Raw genomic sequence first — 20,967 nt, 5'->3', positions numbered from 1 at the left:
ATGGGCGATGGTGGCTGAACACAGCAAATACCAGCCGAATTTGTAGTAAAACAAGCTTAATGGCAAGGCATAGAGATAATCTACCGGAAAGCCAGGAAGGAGGCAAAGCCCCGTGGTTGAGGCCTCTGCAGCTTCAAAACCACGCTGAATTCAAATGAGGGCAGTGGCTATGTAGAGCAGCTCGGTTTTAAGGCGATTATCCTGCAGAGTAAGACTTTTTTATGAATGTGCCTGACAGTCTGCATCCACCTCTGTGTACGGCAGTGGTTTTATAATCACTTTTGGAGCCTGCGGGGAGAGGGGGGCTGACAAAAACCAAACACGACAGCGAGGCAGTGATTATAGACTTCGACTATTTTGGGTTCAGAAGTCCCTTTAACTGGACACTCTGCTGTAGTAGTTTGTTCTTGTTGCAAACTGCTGGTGTCTTGGTGTGCTCATGCAGCTCATGCAGCCGTCCTCATCCCGGCTGCTTGTGAGCATTTGGGGGAAATGAAGCCAAACCTGGTCATAAGATTATCTTCAAACTGGAAACAAGCCCCGGAGTCTCTTGTTCGGGGGTGGGTCTCAGCACCCAGCCTTCACTGAAGCCCGGATGACTGAGTAGTGCTCAAGGACGAGTTTGTCTCCGTAAAACCTTGAGGCTTCGGCTGACTGCAGTACAAGTCTCAGTGCAGGCAGTATTTGGTTTAGGTGAGCTCTGAAACGAGCCTTCTGTTATAAAGGAAGATTCATCATGCTGTTTTGGTCCCGTAATAGGAAGAGCTGAGCGGGTCACGAAATCCTGCCGGAGAGGAGAAGTAAGGTGCCCTTCAGCCAGCCTGTTTGCTGTTCCCAAAGCAAATGTTTTTCCTGTGCACCTCTGCTGGCACAGCTGAGGCAAGTCAAGGGCTCCATTTTCAGGGCAGCAATTCTCATTTCATGTCCGTATGCATCGCATGCACCTGGCTGTGCTTCTTAATCCTTTTTGTGCTGTCCCTTCGCTTGGAGTCACCTTTGAGCCCATCGCATGGCTTCGTGCCTCAGGTCTGGAACCTTCCTTTGCCCTTTGTTGTTGCCAGAGGATCAAATGGGTATTTTTTTTTTTTTGGTCTTTTGTAACGGTTGGGAAAAATGCCTTCAAATGTTTCTTAATTTGCTGATTGCTTCCTGTTTTCCCCTTGGAGTAAGACTTGGAATAACAATTCACAGATCAAAACGTTTGATCTGAAAGGAGCCCAGCTCTGCCAGCGAACGCCTCCAAGTCACGGAGGGGCTGCCGTGCTTTCCGTGCGCCTCGTCCTGACACCTCGCTGTCCTTCTCGGCTGCCTGCACGTCTGCTCCTAACGGGGGAAGCATTTTCGGGTTCTGATGCTGTTGCTTTTCTCGGTTTCTTTGTGTCACTGCATGTGAACTGACAGGGGGGAGAACTCTCTAGTCTCTCCCGTGCTGTGATTCCTTCTGGCCTTTTTTGTTTAGCGGTGCTATGTCTGGGCTTAGCTTGTGGTTGTGTTTTTTTTTTCTGGCCAGTCTTTAATCTGACAGATCCTTGGAAGTCCCACGTGTGTTTATGGCTATGAATGATAACGAAAGGGATGTAAAGCGCTGTGTAACAAACAGGAGAGAGAAGCAGTGGCTTTCTCAGACTGGTTGATCTCATTTCTCCTTGTGCGTTTGAGATTTGACATTTGCGGAGTGGGGGAGCATCCTCTCAGGAGAAGCGAACGGCTGTGTCCATCCTGGTGGCTCGACTGTGGGTGTGCAGAGCCGGCGTAAGGCTGGCTGGGCAAGAGCCGTTTGTGCCCAACATCTCATAAATCTGCCCTCAGCCTGCCCGGCTGCAGCGATTCCGGCTCATGTGTGGATCTCGGTGGAAACGCCACCGAGCGGGAGGTGGGCAGGGCCCCCCCGGCCCCGCTGCTGCTGAAAACCTTGTTTGGTTCAGCAGGGCAGGAAAGGTTTGTGCTTCCAAGAGAGAAGCAGCCAGCTGTCCTGCGTGGGCTGCTCTGTGTGTCCACCCTGTCCGTCCCCAGGGGGAGTCCCTTGGGGAGACCACTTTGGATCCAGACTGCACCCGGACACATCTCCCCACCGCTGTCCCCGTGCTTCTGGCGTCCTGATTGTGCTGGTACCACCGTCCTGATTTAGCACAGCAGAAAGCTGCTTTAACTGGGGTATTTGTGTAGGCTTTTGGGCAAACAGCAAACCTCCCTGAGACGTATCATCTTTGCAGATCTCCCCCCCGCCCGTGTCGAGGCTGTGTGTCCGTGTCCACCTGCCTCGAGTGCCGCAGTCGGTGCGTCGTTGTCTCAGAGCGATCTGCTCACACGCCTTCAGCCTCCCGGAGGCCTCCTGTTAACCACAGATGTTTCGGTGGCTCGGGTTATTGTAATTAACGGCCTCTCGGCCCACTGCAGTCAGTTCGCGTTTCTCATGGCTCATGAGCTCGGGGAAGCGCAGCGCTTTCCGAGCGTCTTCGCCGAAGAGCTCCGCGCTGCCGTGCCGGGTGTCCTGCACTAACCTGCTCCCCGTGTAGCCTTCAGCTGTCTCGGTGGAGTGATGCTGAGGCTCCCGTCGTCCTGTAATAAAGAGATTTGGCTGAACAGCGTATGAAACTTGAAATCGATGCCTAAGGGCTCTCCCACAGGGATCTGTCTGGAAGTTAACCTTTTGATTCATGGCACTTCATAATTGCACAAATCATCGGCGGCCGCGCTGAATTCCTATTAGCTTTGGTCCATTTCCCAGGCCTGGGTCTGCATAGCAATGTCGGTGTCTGGACAGTCTGCTCCCAGGATCCGGTGGAATTGATCAAAACTCTTTGAGGGGTGACTTTGGAGATGCATTTCTGCATGACAGAGGTGTTTAAGGAAAAAAAAAAAAACAGTAGGCTGGCACTCACATCGCTCTCCTCAGACATGGGTCACCGGATGGACTTGGTCTGGACCGTGGTGCTCTTACAAGGGGCAAGAAAAACACAAAGCTTCTTCCCCAGACAGTTCCAGCCATCGATGGGAAACAAGGTACAGAGCCAGCACGTTGTCGTCACCCTCCAGGACGAGTGTCCTCTGTGATCAGATGTGACAGTCTGTGCTCCGTCCTTCCCAAAGGAGCGGTCCCGCGCCACGTGGCTGTCTCCTGCCCTCCAAGCATGAAGCTCTTTCGGTTGCGGTGCGTAATAACCGCGCGGAGAGGCCTTCGTGGTCACGCAGCGTGGCAGAGGGGATGAAGAAGGAGCCCTCATCCTGCCCGCTGCCTGGGCTCAGCCCCTTGGTGCCGTCCTTGTCCTCCCTCTCGGTCGGTGTCACCACGGGAGGGGCAGGGGAGGACGTTTTTTTGGGGGGGTTCAAGCATCTCCTCCCAGGGCCTTGGAGCCTTTCCCCTTGTTTCACGAAGGGTGCAGAGGTGGGGGGCTTCCTTCTGCAATGATGCCTGCCTGTTCCTTGGCCCGGCACTAAGTGTTTCTGACACTCAGCGTGCTCGGTGCCCTGGCGCCGGCTCAGGACCGCCGGGGAGAGGCTTTGTTCCAGCCTGCGCTGCCAAGGGGCCGATCGCTGCCGCGTGAGCGCCCGCAGCTCGGCGGCAGGAGCCCTTGTGCTTAAACACCTCCATCTCCTTGGGGCAGCAGGCTGCATTAAGCACGTTCACCAGGCTCCAGCTCCGCAGTACGTGACCCTTGGAGACACAGAGGATAATAAACCGTGCTGCTCTGTCAGGTACATTGTGGAAATAAGCACCGCCGAGATCTCCAGCCTCTTGAACATTACCCCGGCGGGCGCCATAAGGACCTAGCAGAGGTGTTTATGTGCGGTTCACCTGGCTGGAGAGCCCCCGGGCTATCCCCAGCACCCAGCCCCGCTGCAGGACCCTGCGTCTCGTCCCCGTGGCCCTCGGCGTGCAGGCACCGAGCTCCTGGTGCCGCGCTGGGGCTGGCGCGCCGCAGCCCCTTCGTCTCTATTAATAGTCACTTCCTCGCCGAGGGTTTTCATGCTTCCGTGCGCCGGGGGAAGGTTGCTTTCAAATCCTCTTCCTATCACTCACAATAAATGGCGTGTCAGCTCCGGGATAAATAGGCAAGATGGGGAAGGCGTTGCCATAGCGACGGAGGGATTTCGGTGATTGGTATCCATGGCGATTGTTGCTAAATTCCGAGAGAGAGTTTAAAAACGCTTTATTTAAAAGATAATGAGAGTGCCGCTGCCTGCGGTGCGCTGGGGAGCGTGCGTGTGTGTCCGCACACGTGCCTGCACGCGAGCTGCCAGAAGGAAGCCTCGTCGGGCGTAAGGAAGGGGGGAAAAGTTATTTTAAGGCCGTTCTGCCGTGGGGAACGGTGCCAGCGGGGTGGCACGAGCCCTCCTACCCCAACCTGCCGCCACAGTGCCCTCGGGGGCACCTGGCCCCAGGCGGTGACAGCTTTTCCTTGGGGACCCGGCTGGTGGCAGCTTGGGTGTTTTATTTTCACTTCCAGCCTGCGAACACCTGGCCTGAATGCTTGGGGAAGGTCCGTGTAATGGTGGTCCATGTGATCCTGAGCGCCCCTTGCTTTCTTTTAGGGAAAATAGTCATGTTTTAGGCAAAGCACCCAGTGAGAGGGCTGAGTGCTAGTGGCATTTGGTTTAACAGGTGGCATTCCTTTCCCCCTGCTGCCCCAAACAGCCTTTTCCTGAGGCTGCACCTCCCCGGGGAGCCCCGGGGAAGATCACCTCTGCTTTTCAGTGTGCTTGCACCAGGGATTAAAACAACAACGCGGCGTTTTGCTCTGGTTCGGTGCCTTCCCTCCCGCTAGCCCCGCACGCTGACCTTTGTACGTCAGCGGTCGGTATTTGGAGGTTTTGGAGAGTGTCCCGCGTTGGGGCCCGGCCTGGGTGCTGTGGGGGCTTTCTGGGGACGCCTGCCGCCACCGTGCTTGGCTCCTGCAGCGAGACGACAGCGGCGAGCGGCGTGCACAACCCGACGCGCTCGGCCTCGACCGGCTGCGTGAGCCCCGCTTCGCCCGCTGCTGCGGCGGCGCCTGGCTGCCCCGCCGCTGAATCACGGCAGCTGATGTAATTTGGGGGGCAGTCGTCACCAAGGGCGATGTTTCCTACCTGCTTGAGATATTCAATTGCTTCGTATTTCTGACGGAAACGCAGCCTCGGTTTGATGTCCCGGCGCCCAAAGCAAGCAGCGCCGGAGCGTGGCAGCTGTTGAGAATAAAAAGCTGCCTGGCGTTTTGGGACGGACTCTGGGGCGGAGGGGGGCGATGTGCCCGAGCCCCCCCAGGCAGAGTTGCTTTTTGGGGGATTGTATCAGCTCTGGCACACGCTAAGTTCCATTTTTTTTTTTGTATTTTTTTGTCATTTGGAGCTGAAAAATGAAGCGCGTGCGAGCGATCGTTACAGCGTTCGCCGAGTTTGTTAAAGGATCTCTTCATTCGCCAATTTGCACAACTCCCTTTCCAGGCTGCTGGGCATGATAAAATGCGGCCATTCGGCCTGTCAGGGAGATAATTGGTTGGCATTATGAATCATAAAAGTATGGTCCCCCCTGGAATTTTATCCTGACACTTGATTTAATTTTTCTTGACACCACATCCATTATACCACGTCGTCCTGCTCTTGATAGCTGGATTTGCAGCTCGCGGTAAGGACCAAGCGTTACTTACAGAGCAAAGCTGCTGTTAGCGGGAGGCTTTGCTCCGTGCCAAGGAAGCTCCTTCTCCTCTTTTGAGGAAAATCAGCACAAAGTTGAAACCCTACAAAAGTGCCAGGGGGAAAGCAGGATGCTCCCTCCTGCCTGCAAATGCCCTGCGAGCCTGTGGGGACAGGTGGTAGTAAGGGCTGCTGACTTGACTGCAGAATCCACTTGGAGCTAACAGATGATCCCGAGCTCTGTCGGAGGGAAAAGGAGTTGGTTTTTGTTTTACCCAGCCTTACTCGACATTTCTGTGCTCTAGCACGAGGTGACAGCGTGCGTTCTGCTAAGCTGGCTGCTGCAAAAACGGGCGAGACGCTTCACGTGGCGGTGGTGTGGTCCCCTGCCCGCGATAACTGGGGGGACGGGATGGGATGGGATGGATGGGATGGGATGGGATGGGATGGGATGGGATGGGATGGGATGGGATGGGATGGGATGGGATGGGACGGGACGGGATGGGACGGGACGAGACATGGAGCAGGGATCTGCTGGGTTCACAGGGCCCCCCACAGCTCCCCTCCCTCCTGGCACACCCGCCTCTCTCGCAGCCTGGTAATTAGCGCGAGTGTAGGATCCTATTAATTGCAGCAATTGTGATGTTTAGATTTCTGGGTTAATTGGTAATATCTGCTGTAACATTTTTTTCCCTCCGGATATTTTTGATCGCAGTAATTAACCTCCCCCGTTCGGCGGAGCAGGCTTTCAGCACTTTGCTCTCCAGCCACCCGCAGCCAGGATCCTTCCTCCGCATCAGAGCACGCCGTGCACCCACAGCAGGATCCGGCCGGGCTCTGCTATGGGACATGGCTTTTATCCCTCGGGATAAGCGTGTCCTGTTGTCTCACCCTGGGGGACACAGAGGGGCTGCATGTCCCCATGCTGCTGGGAGCTGCTCCAGGCGTCCCCTTGCCCGGGGGCTGCAGCAGAGGAATTCCCTTGGCAATGGGACCCTGGCCCACGTGGAGCCAGATGCTGTCCCTCGGAGATCCCCAGCGTGCCGAGCACTCCGCTCACCTCTGGGCACTTCAAGAGGATGGCTGGGAAATGGGCACAGGGGTTGTACTGCAGAGAGCTGGGGGGCTTGGGGCAAATCTGTCTCCTCCACACATTTATTTGAATTATCCGCAGGAAGCACGGCAAAGCAGAGGCCACGCTGATTTGCCTTTGATCTGGCTAATAAAGCCACTGCCATGCTGCGCGTTTTTAGGAGGAGGCTGGATCGTTACAGCTTCGTCTTCTTATTATTTCTGCAGTGACAAATGGGAGGTGGGGATGGGACTGTGAGTGCCAAGCCCAGCTGTGTAATTACAGCGCCCTTCCATTTCCCCAGTCCCCTCCTGCAAGCCTGGCAGTAAATGATGATGGATGTCTCGCTCCTCTGCTGGCAGGGGCTGGGGATCGGGAGCTGGGGAAGGAACCGGGTTTGTAAAGGTCAGCGTGTCGGTCCCGCGCTGCTTCCTTCCTGCCCTATCACACCAACTGGCGTGGATCTGTGAAAGCCCAGGCTTCCAGCAGGTTTGCTCTTAACATGCTGCTGCTGTCCTGAATTGCTTTCTCATCGATCGCACAAACGGCAGCTGGCTGCTGGCACCCAGGACAGGAGGACTTTGGGCAGGCAGCGGTGCAAGGGGCAGCGCAAAGGGCAAGAGAGGCGTGAAATCGGGGCTGGGGCTCTGGGCTCTGCTGGAAGGCTGGGAGCTCGGCCAACAAATATTCAGATATTCCGGAATTTCTCTATTTTTGAAGGAGCCCAAAGCAATATCCCTCATTTTCTCAGGAACACCCTTTTTTGAATCCCTCCCCGTGGAGATGCCCATCTCCTGGGGTGAGCTGGATGCCCGAGCAGTTCTTGGGCCAGCAGATCCACCCGGGGCATTTTGTGTGCCACCAACACGCGTTTGGTTTTTAAGAGATTCTCCTGCCAGGCAGAAGCCAGGAGCTGTAGCTAGGGAGGGTGACAGGCAAGCCTGGCAGCTGGAGGGTAAAATGGTCCATTTATGTTCCTTGTGCTTTCAGCAAAAACCTGGACAAAAGCCTGGGATCTTCAAAGGCGCTGAATGCAGACGGCTGCAGAGCTTCCGAGGCAAGGCTCTTCATTTCCACCAGGCTGGGACAGCATCCTTTGAAAATCCCAGCTTAATCCAAGGCAAGCCACAGCTTGCTTTATATTTTAATTGGTGCTTTATCCATCTTCTATTTTAAATTAGAGGAAAAGCGGAAACCCGAGGCGCAGCTGTATGGCGTGGGCTGGGCCAGCGGCTCACCGACCCTGCCCCGCACCACGCCGGTGGGGCCGTAATTTTTCAGGGGATTATCCTTCATAATCGCCTTTTAGAATAATTTGGGTGAAAGCGATGCTTCTTTGTGATGTTTACCTTCCCTGCTGTTGGCAAAGCAACAGAAGGTGCAGGTCTGCTCCGGGTAGGTGCCATCAGGGCCTGGGGAGCCTTTGCTGGGGGATGAGGGACCAAGGCCGAGGCCATGGCTGTGCTCTGTGGATTTCGGGCCGAGGCCATGGCTGTGCTCTGTGGATTTCGGGTCAGGCTTCAGCCTCTGGGTTTGATTTCCCACCACGGCAGTACCCATAGGAAAATTGCTTCTTTGTGCAGGTTCAGCAGCTCGTGAGGACCATGGGGCATTTCCCCCTAGTACCCACTGCTCATGGCTGCCCCTCAGCCCCTCTGGTTGGGGAAACGATCGCTCCTCATCCTCACGATGGGCTGTCAGCACCACGCCACATCTTCCCCGAGGAAAGCCAAGGACGAAATGCTTTCTCCCCACCTGGACAATAATCGCAGCCTGCTTTCGGCAGGATAAGTGATTGATTACAAAGCGAGTGGAAGTAATTCTTGACTGTCTTAGTTATTGACTTTGCAATGATCCCATGATTATTATTATTTTTTAGTTAGTGCTGCGAGGTGCGAGCTGAGCTGCCTGCAGATGCTGCGGGCCGCTCTGCCAGCCGTTTGTCATTCCAGTCATTAGCACTTTGCTTGCTTTTCCATTTTCATTTTTTTTTTTTACAGGAAATTTGCCTCCCCCCCCCCCACTTCGAGTAAGCTAAAACGATGTTGCAAACTGAATTGGCAAATGCCTAATTAACTGCACCGATTAATACAGCGGGCTGGAGGAAGCTCTGCGTAGAGGCCAACTGGAACGGCTCACGTCAGAGGCTGCGGGCGCTGCTTTGCCATCGGGCCCGAGCCGAATCTCAACAGCAAGGGGCTGCAGAGCAATGGGGGGGCTGGAGGGGTGGGCACTGCCTCTCTGTGCCCTCCAGGAGCTGTTTTCTGGCCAGTCCTGCCTGGCTTTCTGCTCCAGTGCCACTTCCAGTGCTTGGAGGTGCTGGGTTGCAGACACTGGGGCAACTCGGCCTGCGGAGCCTCGCTCTGAGGCCCGGTGGCTGAGCACCAACCCGGGTGCCTAACGCCGGGGACATGCCCTTCATCTTCCTCCCTCACCGTTTGGTCTGCGTGAGGCTTGGAGGGCTGCAGGGGGGGGACCTAGGGGACCATGTCCCTGTCCTGCTGGTTTTCACCCCAAAGCCAGCCCCATGCCAGCCCCCAGCCACTGCTCTCCTTCCCCTGCAGCCCTTGGAGGTCTTCACGCCTGGGCTGCGCTCAGCAGGCAGTGACTTTCCCCTTCCCTTGGATGTTGCAGCACTTCAGAGGGGCTTTGTGAGGAGACAGAGGTGGCAGCCTGCCAGCGGGAGCAAAGGGGCCGGGGGCTCAGCGCCTCCTTCCCCCGGAGCCGCTGCCGATTGCGGTGAGCGCCTGCACGCACGTGTTGGCCTTGGTGCGGTGGTAGGCCTTGGTGGGGACACGTTTTGGGGCAGCCCCCTTGTACAGCCCCAAACAGGGGCTCCGATCCAGGGTCTGCGTGGTGGCAGGGGGCTGTTTGCAAAGACCAGGCCCGGTGTCTGCGGTGTCCGCGTAACCACACCACGGATGTGGTGCCAGCAGCCTCCCCGCCGCCCAGGGGCTGCGCTGCCCTCCCTGAGCCCTCCCTCGTGCACGTCCGGCTTTTGGTTCACAGCAGAATTTCTAGCACCTTTCTCTTCCAAGCCTGCTGTTTCTCAGTTGCCTGTCACAGAGCTTGCTGCTGATTTCCCGGGAGAGGAAGAAAAACTCGGGCAGAAATACGGTACGGAAAATAGCTGTCGCCGGGCATAGCCATTGCAGGGGCTGGGGCCCTGTTGGAAGCTTCGGAAATAGAGTGATGTGTGTGTGCCTCCAGATATGGTGGGAGGAGAGAGAAACCCGAAATTACTCTCACCAGATGTCTCCCCTTTCCCCAGCACTCCATGTGAATGGCTTTTAAGGCCAGAAGGAATCTTTTGGTCCGAGATCTGGCGTTACCCTGGAATAAAGCACTGCCCTGACGAGCAGATCCACGAGAGGAAAACTCAGCTTTGAGGAGCCAGCTTCCTATTCAAACCCATCCAGGGAGGGCAAACTCACCCCAGTGCTCACAGGGCTGGCCCCGCATGCAGGCTGAGGCTCTGTGGGTGCCCCTGCTCCATCAGAGCCTCACGGGACCCCTCGTCACCCCGTTATCTGACGGCTCGCCGGGCTGTGAGGCCAGTTCCCCTCTCTGACGCTTGGGCAGCTGCTAAGCAGCTGTTTAGAGGTCTAACAGGTTCGGTGTTGATTTTTATATCGTTCCAGCTTCTTCATCAAAATGTCATCCGCAGCGGCATCTGACGCCCGGTTGCATTGGTAAACTAATTTTGGAGCCTCATAAAAGGATCAGGTTGGTTTAATGAAATCTGCTTTTCATAAACCCGTGGTGATTGGCACTAATTAAATTTCACCTCTTCATTAAGTGAGGCCTGTTTCAGCTATTCCGTTGTTTTGCCTGGCTTCAATGTCAGACCAACGAGTTCCAAGATGACACGGATTGTTTTCACACGCAGGAAAATAAATAACAGTGCTGCAGTTTAAAGTAGCCTTTTAAAGATCTCTCCCATGCTCCTGGACATAAAAAGGCAAAAGTGCCAATCTAGAAATAGCTCCTTGGGCAGCTCTTTAAAAAGGTTTTGCTTCAATTGCTCCAGATCTTGCTGCATTTTAAAGCCTTTAGCACTGATAATCTCTGTTTATTGGCTTAGTGTGGTTCATGGTGCAATATGAAATGTCTCATCGTGCTAAGGCGTGAATACATCTCCTAATTCTTCCTCTTCCATACTAAATAAACCCGATTTTTCGGTGTTATTGTCGGCACTTGCAGCCCAGCTGTTGCCTCCTGGGTGGATGCTGTTTCCTGGCCGCCTGTCTCCCAGACTCATCGTGCCCGATGGTGGTGGTTGCAGGTTCCTCGCCGAGCGCCTCCCGCTCTCCCTGCCTGCTGGTCGGGCTGCGAGCATCCATTCGGTTCTGTACCTTGCAGTCAAAAAAAATAAATAAATCGTAAAGCCTGGTTATGCTTTCCTTCTGAGTTAGGCTTTAATGAATTTCTTTCCCTGCTGTGCCATTGTGGCTTTTTCAATAATTAAGTAAATGTCGGTGAGCAGTGCCCAGTTCTCGCCCCTTCTCTTTCTGGTTAAATTGCTAGCTGACGCGGTGCTCGTGCCTCCAGCTTCTGTTCCCTGCAGTTTTAAAGCAGAGAGGCAGCATGAGCACATGAGGCTTCCCCAGCTCGATCTGGGGGGGCTGAGCACATCGAAGGGGGTCACCGTGCCTGTGTCTTTCATCTTCACTCCCATGTCCCATCCCTCTGCGAGCCACCACGCAGGGGCACGGTGCAGAGCCCGGGTCAGGGACCCTCTCATGCCTTCGGAAGCCCTCAGGCTTCAGTTTTAGAGGTGCCTAGGGGCTGAAGCGGGGCCTGCGGGGTTTTGGGGGAAGATGATGGCAAACTTTGGGAGGGAGAACAGCACAAACATCTGAATTTGTGACAAGTGCCTTTAGGGAGGTGCCTGCATCCCTGTCTGTGAGCACGGGGAGGTCTGGGTGCTGTGCGAGCACAGCTACGAGTGTGCAGGGGCGTGCGGGCACAGCAGGGGGCTTGCTGACAAGCGCATCCTACAGAACCCGCCTCTGGCGAGCATTTTTATGCCTTTAGATTATCCTCCTGTGGTGCGTTTGGGAAGCGGTTAGCGGATCGTTTTATGGGGGAAAAAAAACCCATCTCCTTTGAGAGGACGTGTTATGTTTCTTAAGCTGTGCCGTGAGAGCTTTGAGCGCACTTCCAAAGTGATTTGCTCTGAAATACCGCACTGGGTTTGTTCCCCTCTTTTTTTTTCTTTTCTTTTGGGGCCAAAGAAGAGAGGGAGAGGAGGAAGAGATGCTTCAGCGAGTTGGGCTGAACAACAGACTTTGGGGATGCCAGGGGATATCGGGCTGTGTTCTGGGGAAGGTGTTGCAGCCCCCTTGCCAGGCCGGCCCCCCACCTGCTGTGCCAACCCCTTGGGCTTGAAGGCAAGGTGCAGGGCAGCACAGGCCAGGCTGTAAAGGAAGAAAAGAAAAAAGAAAAGAAAAAAAGGAAAAAAAAGGAAGCTGCAGAAGAACCCAATTTCCTTTCCCCTCTTGCTTGCTGGCTTGCTTGCAGCCCCCTTGCTGCACTGCGGAGCAGGTGGACACGTGCGGTCCTCCTGTCTCCTGCTCATGAACGATCCCACAGGCATGCCTTTTGGGTTGTTTCTTTTAAATTCTTTTGAGTTTGGGAGGCTTCAGTGAATTTTAAATAAGCTCTCGAAGCTGTGCGCTAGAACCTAACGAGGCAGAATAACAATTATGCCGATGTAAATGAGGAGTAGCTGCAGGGAAGGAAAGGGTGGCGTGGGGTTGAGGCTGGTGTCGAGAGATCGGGACCCAGCTGGGTGGCAGGGGCAGAATTGAAGCTGTTTCCTTCGGGGGGTGGTTGGGGCTATCAGAGGGAGCGCTGGTGGTTATATGATGAAGAGCATGAAGAGCATGTGCTTGGAGGAGATGCCTACAAGGGCAGCAGCTGGCAACGCAGGCGGTCTCTGGTGTCCCTGGGCAGAGCCAGGGTGCTCAGAGCTTCTCTGCAGGGTCCTTTTTGGGACCTTGTGTGCTGCATTTTGTCCCTGCTGCTCCACCTCTGGACACCTCCGTCTGTGCCGGTGGAAGGAGCAGCCCCGGCTGGTGCCATCCTGCGGGCTGCTGCGCCAAAACCCCTCCCTTCCTGCAAAGGCCCCGTCCCTCTGCCTCGTCCCCATCAACTCAGGTCAGAAAATAAGGGCCGCTGATTTTCCTCATGAGAGCCCTGCCTCTTGCCAACTCGATGGGGGTTATTAATGTTGTCTTTGTCCTGGCCGCTTGGGAACTGAAGACCATTTAGCCCTTCTAAATTTCCTCCATGTTGTTTTCATTTCAGCTCCATTTTCTCTCTATTAAGTTTAATAGCGCTTGCTGTCTTCTTCCACGTAGCAACTAAAACCCTTAAATGCAAACGTAGGTGCAGGATGCTCGCCAGTCCTGCTCAGCACCCATCGCCCAGCACCACCACAGCCCTGGGGTCACCCATCGCCGCTTCAGCTCCTTCCTGACAGCTCTGGGAAGGGAACCTCTTTCTTTTTATAGCCAGCTTTGATAGCACAGAGCGAAATTCCTGGAATCTGGGTGGCTGAGGAGCTGTGCTGAACCTCTCCTGGCGGTGCGAGGGCGGTGCGAGCCGGCTGCAGCCCCGGTGCCAAATGTTGCAGGATGGTGCAAAGCCCTCCCGGCTCCGCCGCGCTTCTCGGGTCTCCTCCCTGCCCCTGGGGCTGTCGCGCTTCTGGCTCTTTGCTAAACGGAGCAGGCAAGCGCTGCACAGAGCTGCCGTGCAGACAGACGTCCTCAAAGCGTGCCGTTTCCCTGGGTGCCCAGTTCGGCTGTACCAGGGCTGGGTTTTGACTTCGCGATGAGACTCGGAGGACCACAGAAAATCCTCTCTGTTGGCTGAAACCCGCTGCTCCGTGGTGTGGGGTTGGCGGTAACTTGGCACCATGGTTGTCTGCTCCTCGGCACACGGGTTGGGAATGCTGATGGGGAGGGATGGCCAAAACGGGCCGGGGAGGGTCTCTTCTGAGCCTGCTTGCCCCAAAAAAGGCAGGTTTGTGTGGCTGCCCTGTCCTCCTGCTGCTCCAGCGCGGCGCGAGCTGTCAGGCCACTTGATGAAGCACTAAGGGTTTTAAAGGTAATTAAAGTTCCTGCGAGTCGCCGTGCTCAAGCAGCGAGGCAGGCGCACGCCTGCACAGGGCCGGCTGCAGCTGGGCAGGGAGCGGCCGGAGGAGGCAGCAGAAAAAGGCAAAATGAGCGTTTAACGCATTTAGGGGAGAAACGAAGCCAGCTGACGCTGCAAGGAGTGCCTCGAGGCAGGGGCAGGGGGGCTGTGGGCAGGAGGGGGCCGGCACGCAGCCCGGCTGCTGTAAAATTGCTGTTCCTACCACGTCCCCGACTTCTGTGTTTTTAATTTAGTGGCCGATTCTGCAGCAGATAAATCCAGGGCAGGTTTGTAAATGCTGCATTGCTGGCAGCCAAAACACAAATATGCCCTGAACTGCTGCCAAGCAGGAAGAAGCAGAAAAAGCTCCGTGTCGGGATTTACAGCCCTGGAAAAGAGGAGGCTGCCGCAGCCGGCTCGGGCGCACCGGGCACACCGGGAGCTGCTGGCCCTGCCCCAGGCTCTGCTCCTGGGGGCACGAGGAAAAACCCTGAGGCGGCTGCCCACAGCGCCAGGGGGGTCCTGGAAAGGGAAACCCCTGGAAGGTTTTTCTATGCGGGTCCAGAACTCAGAGGGACCAAAAGGTGGGGCGAAACCCAGAGATCTGTGTGGGGCCGGGGTGGATGCTCCGCTCTGAGCATGCGGCTTCGCAGCCGGCCTTCGGGATCGATCCGGAGGTGTTTTGTCCTGCGGCGGGCTGCTGGGCGCTGCTCTCTGCGGCTCATTTATCTCGCTGCCAAGGCACATCACGATGCAGATAACGGGGATCGATTTGGCGGCGCTGGCGGCGGCAGCAGCACGGCCCTGCCTGTCCCCAGGTGCCACCGCGGAAGGGGGCACGGCCGGCAGCACGGGGCTGGGGCCGGTGCTGGTGTGGGTGAGGAAGGGGCTGAGTTCCCCAAAGAAACCAGGTTTGATCCCCTGGGAGACAATTACGAATCGTGGTCAGGTTTTGCATGGAAATTCAAGTTAGATTTTACAGGCGCACGGGTGGGCACAGCTCAGGGACCCCATCAGCAGCTCCTGCCCCCACTCGGGGTTATTTTAGGGTCTTTTTCTCCCGCCGTCTCAAGGGGAGGTGGCTGCGGGCCAGGCAGGACCTGGCACTGGGGAGGCTTTTGCCAAAGCTTTGATTTTGGGGACGTGCACGTCTCCAACTGGGTCACCTCCTGCCCAGAGCCGTGCCGGAGCTGGAGGGGGCTGTGGGATTTAGGCCACCCATCAGGACACACCGTGTGTCACAAGTGTCCCTGAGGGGCTGTCACCGGGCTGCTGTCACCGGTCTGCAGCACGGTCACAGGTTTATAGCCACCACGGCAGGCTGAAGGAGGGTGGAGGACTTGTGCCTCTGCTGGCTAAGCTCCTGTGATGGCAGACAAGAGGTGGCCACCTCCACCCGTAACCAGGAATCCCGCTCTCACTGCACAAACACACTCAACGTGGCCGTCGGGACAAGCAGAGGAGAGGAGGGGGCTGCAGCCCGGAGCCGTGGATGAGCAGGGTGGGAAATGGTTGCCCAGCAGGAATCCCACTGCTCCCCACACCGCAGGAAATCCTCACCCAGCCGTGCCCCTTGCACCATCGGCTGCCCGCGTGCGGGCGCATCCGAGCACTCTTGGAAATCAGGTCGCTTGAATCCGTTCCTGAAAGAACAAGCCAGTTCGAACGAACGTTTCTGCAATTAGCAGCTGTGGGAGCAGCTTGGCACGGCGGGAGGCAGCTCCCGGCGCTGGGGCGGGCTGGGGGCAGCCCCACAGCTGCCTCCGACCCCATCGCTCCCAGCGGAGGAGGCACTGGGGGGGCTGCCTCTCCAGCCAGCTCCCTGCAAGCCTGCACGGCTCCTCGCCGTGCTCAGCGCTAACTCCTGGTGGGGAGCAGATAACAGGGGTGGAAGGAGCTATTTTTTTCTTGCAACGAGGCCAATCCTTGCAGCCTTCTGCCGCTGCCAACGTTTGGTGCTGTTGGCACCGAGGCGCTGGCTGGAAGCGCGGCGTGCCGAAGCCCAGGCAGCTGCTCCTGGAGGCTGAGTTTGTTCCGTCCTGCCACAGCTCCCATTTTCCCGGGGGGAGGCAGAGGCAGGGCTGGCTTCTCACCTGGAAGCACTGGCTTGTCAGCCTGGATGGGGATGTGCTCGGATTTACGGCCGTGGGTCTCCCGGTTAACGGGACCGAGCGTGGGTGCGAGCCCACTGCCGGGCACCATTCCTCAGCCCGCTGTTTTCTCTGAGTGCTTTTGTGTTCAAGGGTATCCAAACCCTGGGAGGTTTTTTTTTTTTTTTTCTTTTAGCAGCAGTGAGGCAGCCCCACGGCACCGAGGAGCAAAGCAACTGGTGCTGGCACGTCTCTCCTGCGGAGGAGCTGCAGGTGGCGGTGAGGACACTCACGCGCGAGCCTCCCGGTTTAACCCCTCCAGGTGCTCTCTGCCTGCCTCGGTGGCGCAGGATCTCTGCGGGCTGCTCTTACGGCAGGTTTTTTTGGGGGCAGAACAGCCCGTCTGCAGCTCGTGAGCTGCTCTCCTTGTCCCTCCGTGCTCAGCCCCGGCTCCGCACCACGTGAGAAACTCCGCTGCTGCCGCTTCCGTTGGTAAAAGCCAAACTGCTCGCCCGGCCGCGAGCAGCGAGCGATGCCCTGCAGCCCTGCTGGGGGGAAGAAGGAGCAGGAGAGCAGGGCCCTGCGTTTCCAGGCGGTTGCTGGTGGCTTTGGGGCTGGGGACAGCCTCCCGCAAAGCCCCTGCATGGCGGTGCAGCGCTCACGGTGCTGTTTCGCCGGGGCTCGGTGGCAGTATTGATTTCCCAGCTTGTTAAACACGCTGCTCGTGCTGGACGAGCTCCCTGCTCGCTCACCTCTGCCCATGGCGGCGCAGTGCTGGTGGCTTAACCTCCGCGCTGCCATGGCAGAAACAGATTTTGGGGCGGTCAGACCCGTACGGATTCGGATTCGGATGGAAAAGAGAGCGAATACAGCATGGGGAGAGGTCTCCGTGCAACCTGCTGTCCCCCAGCACGTTTTCGGGCACAGGGAGGGGACCTCAGCCATGGCTCCCTGGGGACCGGGGGACGATGCTCAGCACCTCGTGCTTTGCACCCTCCTGGGGCAGCAGGATGCTGGGTGGCAGAGGTTGCTTTGGTTCATGCAGCTCATGGACCTGGGGATGGGGAGCTGGCAGGCGGCGAAGCCCTCCAGCTGGTTGTTTTTTTTTAGCTTTTTTGACACTGATTTTAGGGACTTGTTAATCCCTGTGTTAACTGTAACCATCAGGGCTCCTGCTCTTCATCCCTGCTAGACACTGCTCACGTGCCATCTCTTGGGGCACCAGAGGGATGTCCCCATAAGGCTCCCTGTGGGTTTCAAACGCTGTCATTTCCCCCCTCTTGAAACAAGGGACTTTCTGCCTGGGTTGACAAAGGAGACCTGCTTTGGAGCCCCTGAAAACCCCAAGAGAAACAAGCAGCAGATAAACCCAGGAGGATGAGACCCAAAGCACCGTGCCGGAGAGCCCTGGGGCTGGTGGCCTGGGGTGCGGAGCCGGCACCCGGTGCCATGGAGGTGACACCCGGCGGGTCCGGGCATGGGATCAGCTTTGGGACCGGGGCTGGGTGTGGGGAAACATCGGTGCTGCGCCCACCCCAGGTGCCCGTCAGGTATTTTGGGGGCTGTGGGGTCAGCGCATGTGCGGACGGGGTTGCAGCCACCCTCTCGCACCCCTTCCCCTCCGGCTGGCGGCTGCGGCAGCCGCGGCGTCGCAGCCTGCGGCCGTGGGGTGCGGGGAGGGGAGGGAGAGGCTCTATTTTAATGCACCGCTGTGGGTTGGTGACCTAGAAAAGCAGCTCGCGGAGCAAGAGTGTGAAGTCCAACCTCCCCCGCTGCAAGCGGCGCTGCCGTGCCGCCGAGCGCGGGGTGACCTAAATAAAGCGCTGGGGGAGGCGGCGGGGGGGTGCCCCTCTGCTGGACCCCCACCCCGGGACATGGGGGCACCCAAGGGCCACGGCCCTGGGTCCCAGAGGGGAGAGGAGGTGGGTGCCAGCAGCAAAGCCCTGCGCTGGCTGGGACGTGGGGGACGTGGCACGTGGGGACACCGGTGGCCGCAGTGGCCCTCGGGCCATCCATCGGCGTTGCCAGCAGTGACAGCACTTGGTTATCGGGAACGTATTGGCAGTGCTGTAGGGAAGCTCTGCCACGAGTTCACGGGTCGGAGGGGAGATAGAGCTCCTTCCTCTCCTCTTCTCAGCGCGGCCTATCAGAACTAATTTAAATAATTTAGGGCTTGCAGGCGTGTACTCTTCGCAGGCTCTAAACTGAAACGAAGCCTGGTTATTCGCAGCCGAAAGCGGCAAGTTTCTGGGCTGCTGCATCCCGCCGAGCAGAAGATACGCCAATTAATTAAATCAGTAAATAAGTTACACTAATCCCATTAACAAAAGAGGAGCTGGAGATTAAATCTTTTATGGCACTTACTGCAAAATTAATGCAGCCGCTCTTTTAGGAAATATATTCTTCCCCTCACCTCACCGAGGATAACAGTGCAGTTATATAGGACAGAGCGTTATCAGAAATGAAAAATGAATGTAAAACTAGCACATATCTTATTAAAAGAGTGTAATGAGCTGGCTGCGGTGCCTCCACGATCGAACAGGGCTGGCTGAGCCTGGGGCTGTGCAGCTCTGGGGGCTGGGGGCTGCGGCTCCTGCCCGCCCGTGCCACCGGGGGCTGCGGGTAGGGGGAACGGGGTGCCCCAAGGGATTTGGGATCCCCCTTTTGGGCTTCCTCGTGCCATGGTGGCTGGGGAGGGGGGGTTCTCCTGGGGCTGCCAGCACCTGGGCTGGGGGGGATGCGGGGGGCTTTGGTTGTTTGGCAGCCCCATGTGAGCCTGCCGGCGACGTGCTCCGGTCGGTCGCTGCTGCGGGGCTTTAGGTTCTGCATCTCCTGGTGCGGGACCTCAGGATCACATCCATCAGGTTTACGTCTGGGCCGTGGTGCTCCGGCAAGGGCAGAGCAGCGGCCGCAGGCCGGCTCCTCGCCAGCTCCTTTCCTCCTCTTACTCTTTCAGCATTTGGAAAGATTGAGGAAGAGCTGTTGAGCTAACCAGCTAGGGGCACCGTGCCAGCCACGGGGCAGGGGGACAGCAAATCCCCTGTCACCAGCTCTCGGAGCGGCGGGGGGGTCCCCGTGACCCCCCGGGCACCCTGAATCAAGTGGCAATGGGGAATGCTTGCTTTCCTTTTAATATATATAAATATTAATTTTATATATATTTTTGGAAATTCCGGTGCTTTACCTGTGGGAAGGAGCATCCCCAGGAGGATGGCAGGGCTGAGAGCTCTGCTTTTCCAGAGCAGCCTGTGCCATGGTGCGGGGCTGCGGCCTGGCACCCGCCTCCGCCCCCTCTCCATCGCGTCCCGCTGCCCCGTGCCTGCCTGCCAGCCACGCCGCACGACCCCGATGTGTCAGGGGAAAAGCTCCAGTTCCCTTCCACCGGGGAGCAAAATGCCTGTGAAACACCCTTCTGCAAAAACGCCGGCGCGTAACGCTGAACGCGTACCCTGCTCCTCGCAGAGACATCGCGGAAGCACGGCCCACGGAGGTGTCGCTCCTGTGCCACCGTCACCCCCCTCGGGAGGGGTTCAGCGCTCCCGGATCTGCCTGGAGGTTTCGTAGCGTTGGCAGAATGAATTTGTCACGTTAGTGGCAGTGACGCACACCCGTGGAGAGCTGAGGCACCCAGGGGCGCATGGGGCAGGGGGAGAGGGGCTTGGCTGCGGCACCCGCTGCATTTGGGGGTTCGGCACAGCACGGCCACCCCCCAGGCACCCAAAGCTGGGCACACTCGGGTCTAATTTTGGCAGGTGCTCCAGCTTTCCCCATGCTGAGCCTTCCCCTGGGGCTGGGAGGCTCTGAAGGACAAGCTGTGGTCCTTCATTAACAAGTGTTAATGAAGGCGGGAGGTTAACGAGCCCTGAGGGGCAGCATCAGCGCACCTGGGTCAGAGCGCAGCGGGCAGGAGCCGAGGCTGCTCTCATGGGCACGCGTTGTGGCACAGGCAGCTCGTGGGACTTGCTGTCACCTCCTGGAGACCCATGGGCATGGGTGAGCTTGGGAAGAGCTCAGCTCTGTGGGATTTTGAGGCAACAAGTGCTCTGTGGGGTGAGCAGGCTGCCAGCAGACCCCGCCAGGGTTTGGGGCTGTGCGCCGGGGGCTGGTCCTGCTCCAGGGGGTTTCCCCGGCTCTGGGTTTAGCAGTGGCTGTTAACTCACTCTGGGCTTTGTGTGCCCAAGCTCAGAGTCCAGAGGTTTCCACGAGAGCCTCTGCAGCGCTTCTAATCCCAATTAAAAGCACCGAAGAAAAAATTGTTTGATAAACTCACATTCCTTTGCCAGTCCCCTGTGCCACCATGGCCAGCCCTGCGCTGCAGTGACCCCGCTGCGGTGCCGGCTCTGCATCTGCTCCCCATCACCCCCATGATCTGCGCCTAATTGGGCTATAAAATGTGGGGAGACTTTTTTTTCTCGGTGGCGATAGCTGAGCCAGCCCCGTGCCACGCTCTCAATGCTTCAATTTCCCAGCGTGGCTCCAAGCTCCCCACGTGGAGCAGGGAAATTCTGCAGCCAAGGAGAGGGAGCAGGGCCCGGACCCACCGGGTGCCCGGGAGTCTCTGCAGTCACATATTCCCCTTCCCCCCCCCCCCCTCGTTGGTGCCACTGAAAGCAGTGTGGGCGCTGAGCTGAGCGCTTTGCTGCACGCTGAGCTGGGTCGCGAGGTGGGGTATAACGAGCCCTCGGCAATCAGGGGGCCTGCAGCCGTAAAAATAAACCTGCGAGGAAATAAATAAATAACACCGCCGTGCTTTGATCTGCTGCATGAGATGCCAGACTGCCAAAATGTATTTATAATTCAACAAAATTCAAGGCGGCTCTTTTATTTTTAGCACACGGGCTGTCTTGGCTGCCCGGGGAATGAAAGTGCCAGGTATTCAGAACAGATAATTGCAGGTGTTCCTTTTTGTCTTTCAGGAAAGCAGGCTTTAGATCTGATTTTCAGATTCCTACACGAGCTTTCTCCTTCCTGAACCTCCAAGGAGCGTGTCAGGGCACATCAGCTTGAAAGTGCTGCGCTCGTCTCCCCAGCTACTTTGCATAACGCAACGCGTTT

The 20,967-nt window shown here is 57.2% G+C and overlaps 1 long non-coding RNA gene across 1 annotated transcript; it reads left to right on the top strand.

The window, feature by feature from the left end:
- Positions 1-9,691: 9,691 nt before the first annotated feature.
- On the top strand, positions 9,692-11,068 carry LOC106031097 (uncharacterized). Its single transcript, XR_001204104.3, has 3 exons — positions 9,692-9,799; positions 10,324-10,408; positions 10,886-11,068. It is a non-coding gene; the product is annotated as an uncharacterized lncRNA (long non-coding RNA).
- The last annotated feature ends 9,899 nt before the right edge of the window (positions 11,069-20,967 follow it).

Source organism: Anser cygnoides, chromosome 17 (assembly GCF_040182565.1).
Source record: "Anser cygnoides isolate HZ-2024a breed goose chromosome 17, Taihu_goose_T2T_genome, whole genome shotgun sequence".
NCBI lineage: Eukaryota > Metazoa > Chordata > Aves > Anseriformes > Anatidae > Anser > Anser cygnoides.
The sequence above is the reverse complement of the archived record's forward strand: the minus strand, read 5'-3'. Positions and strand labels throughout refer to the sequence as shown.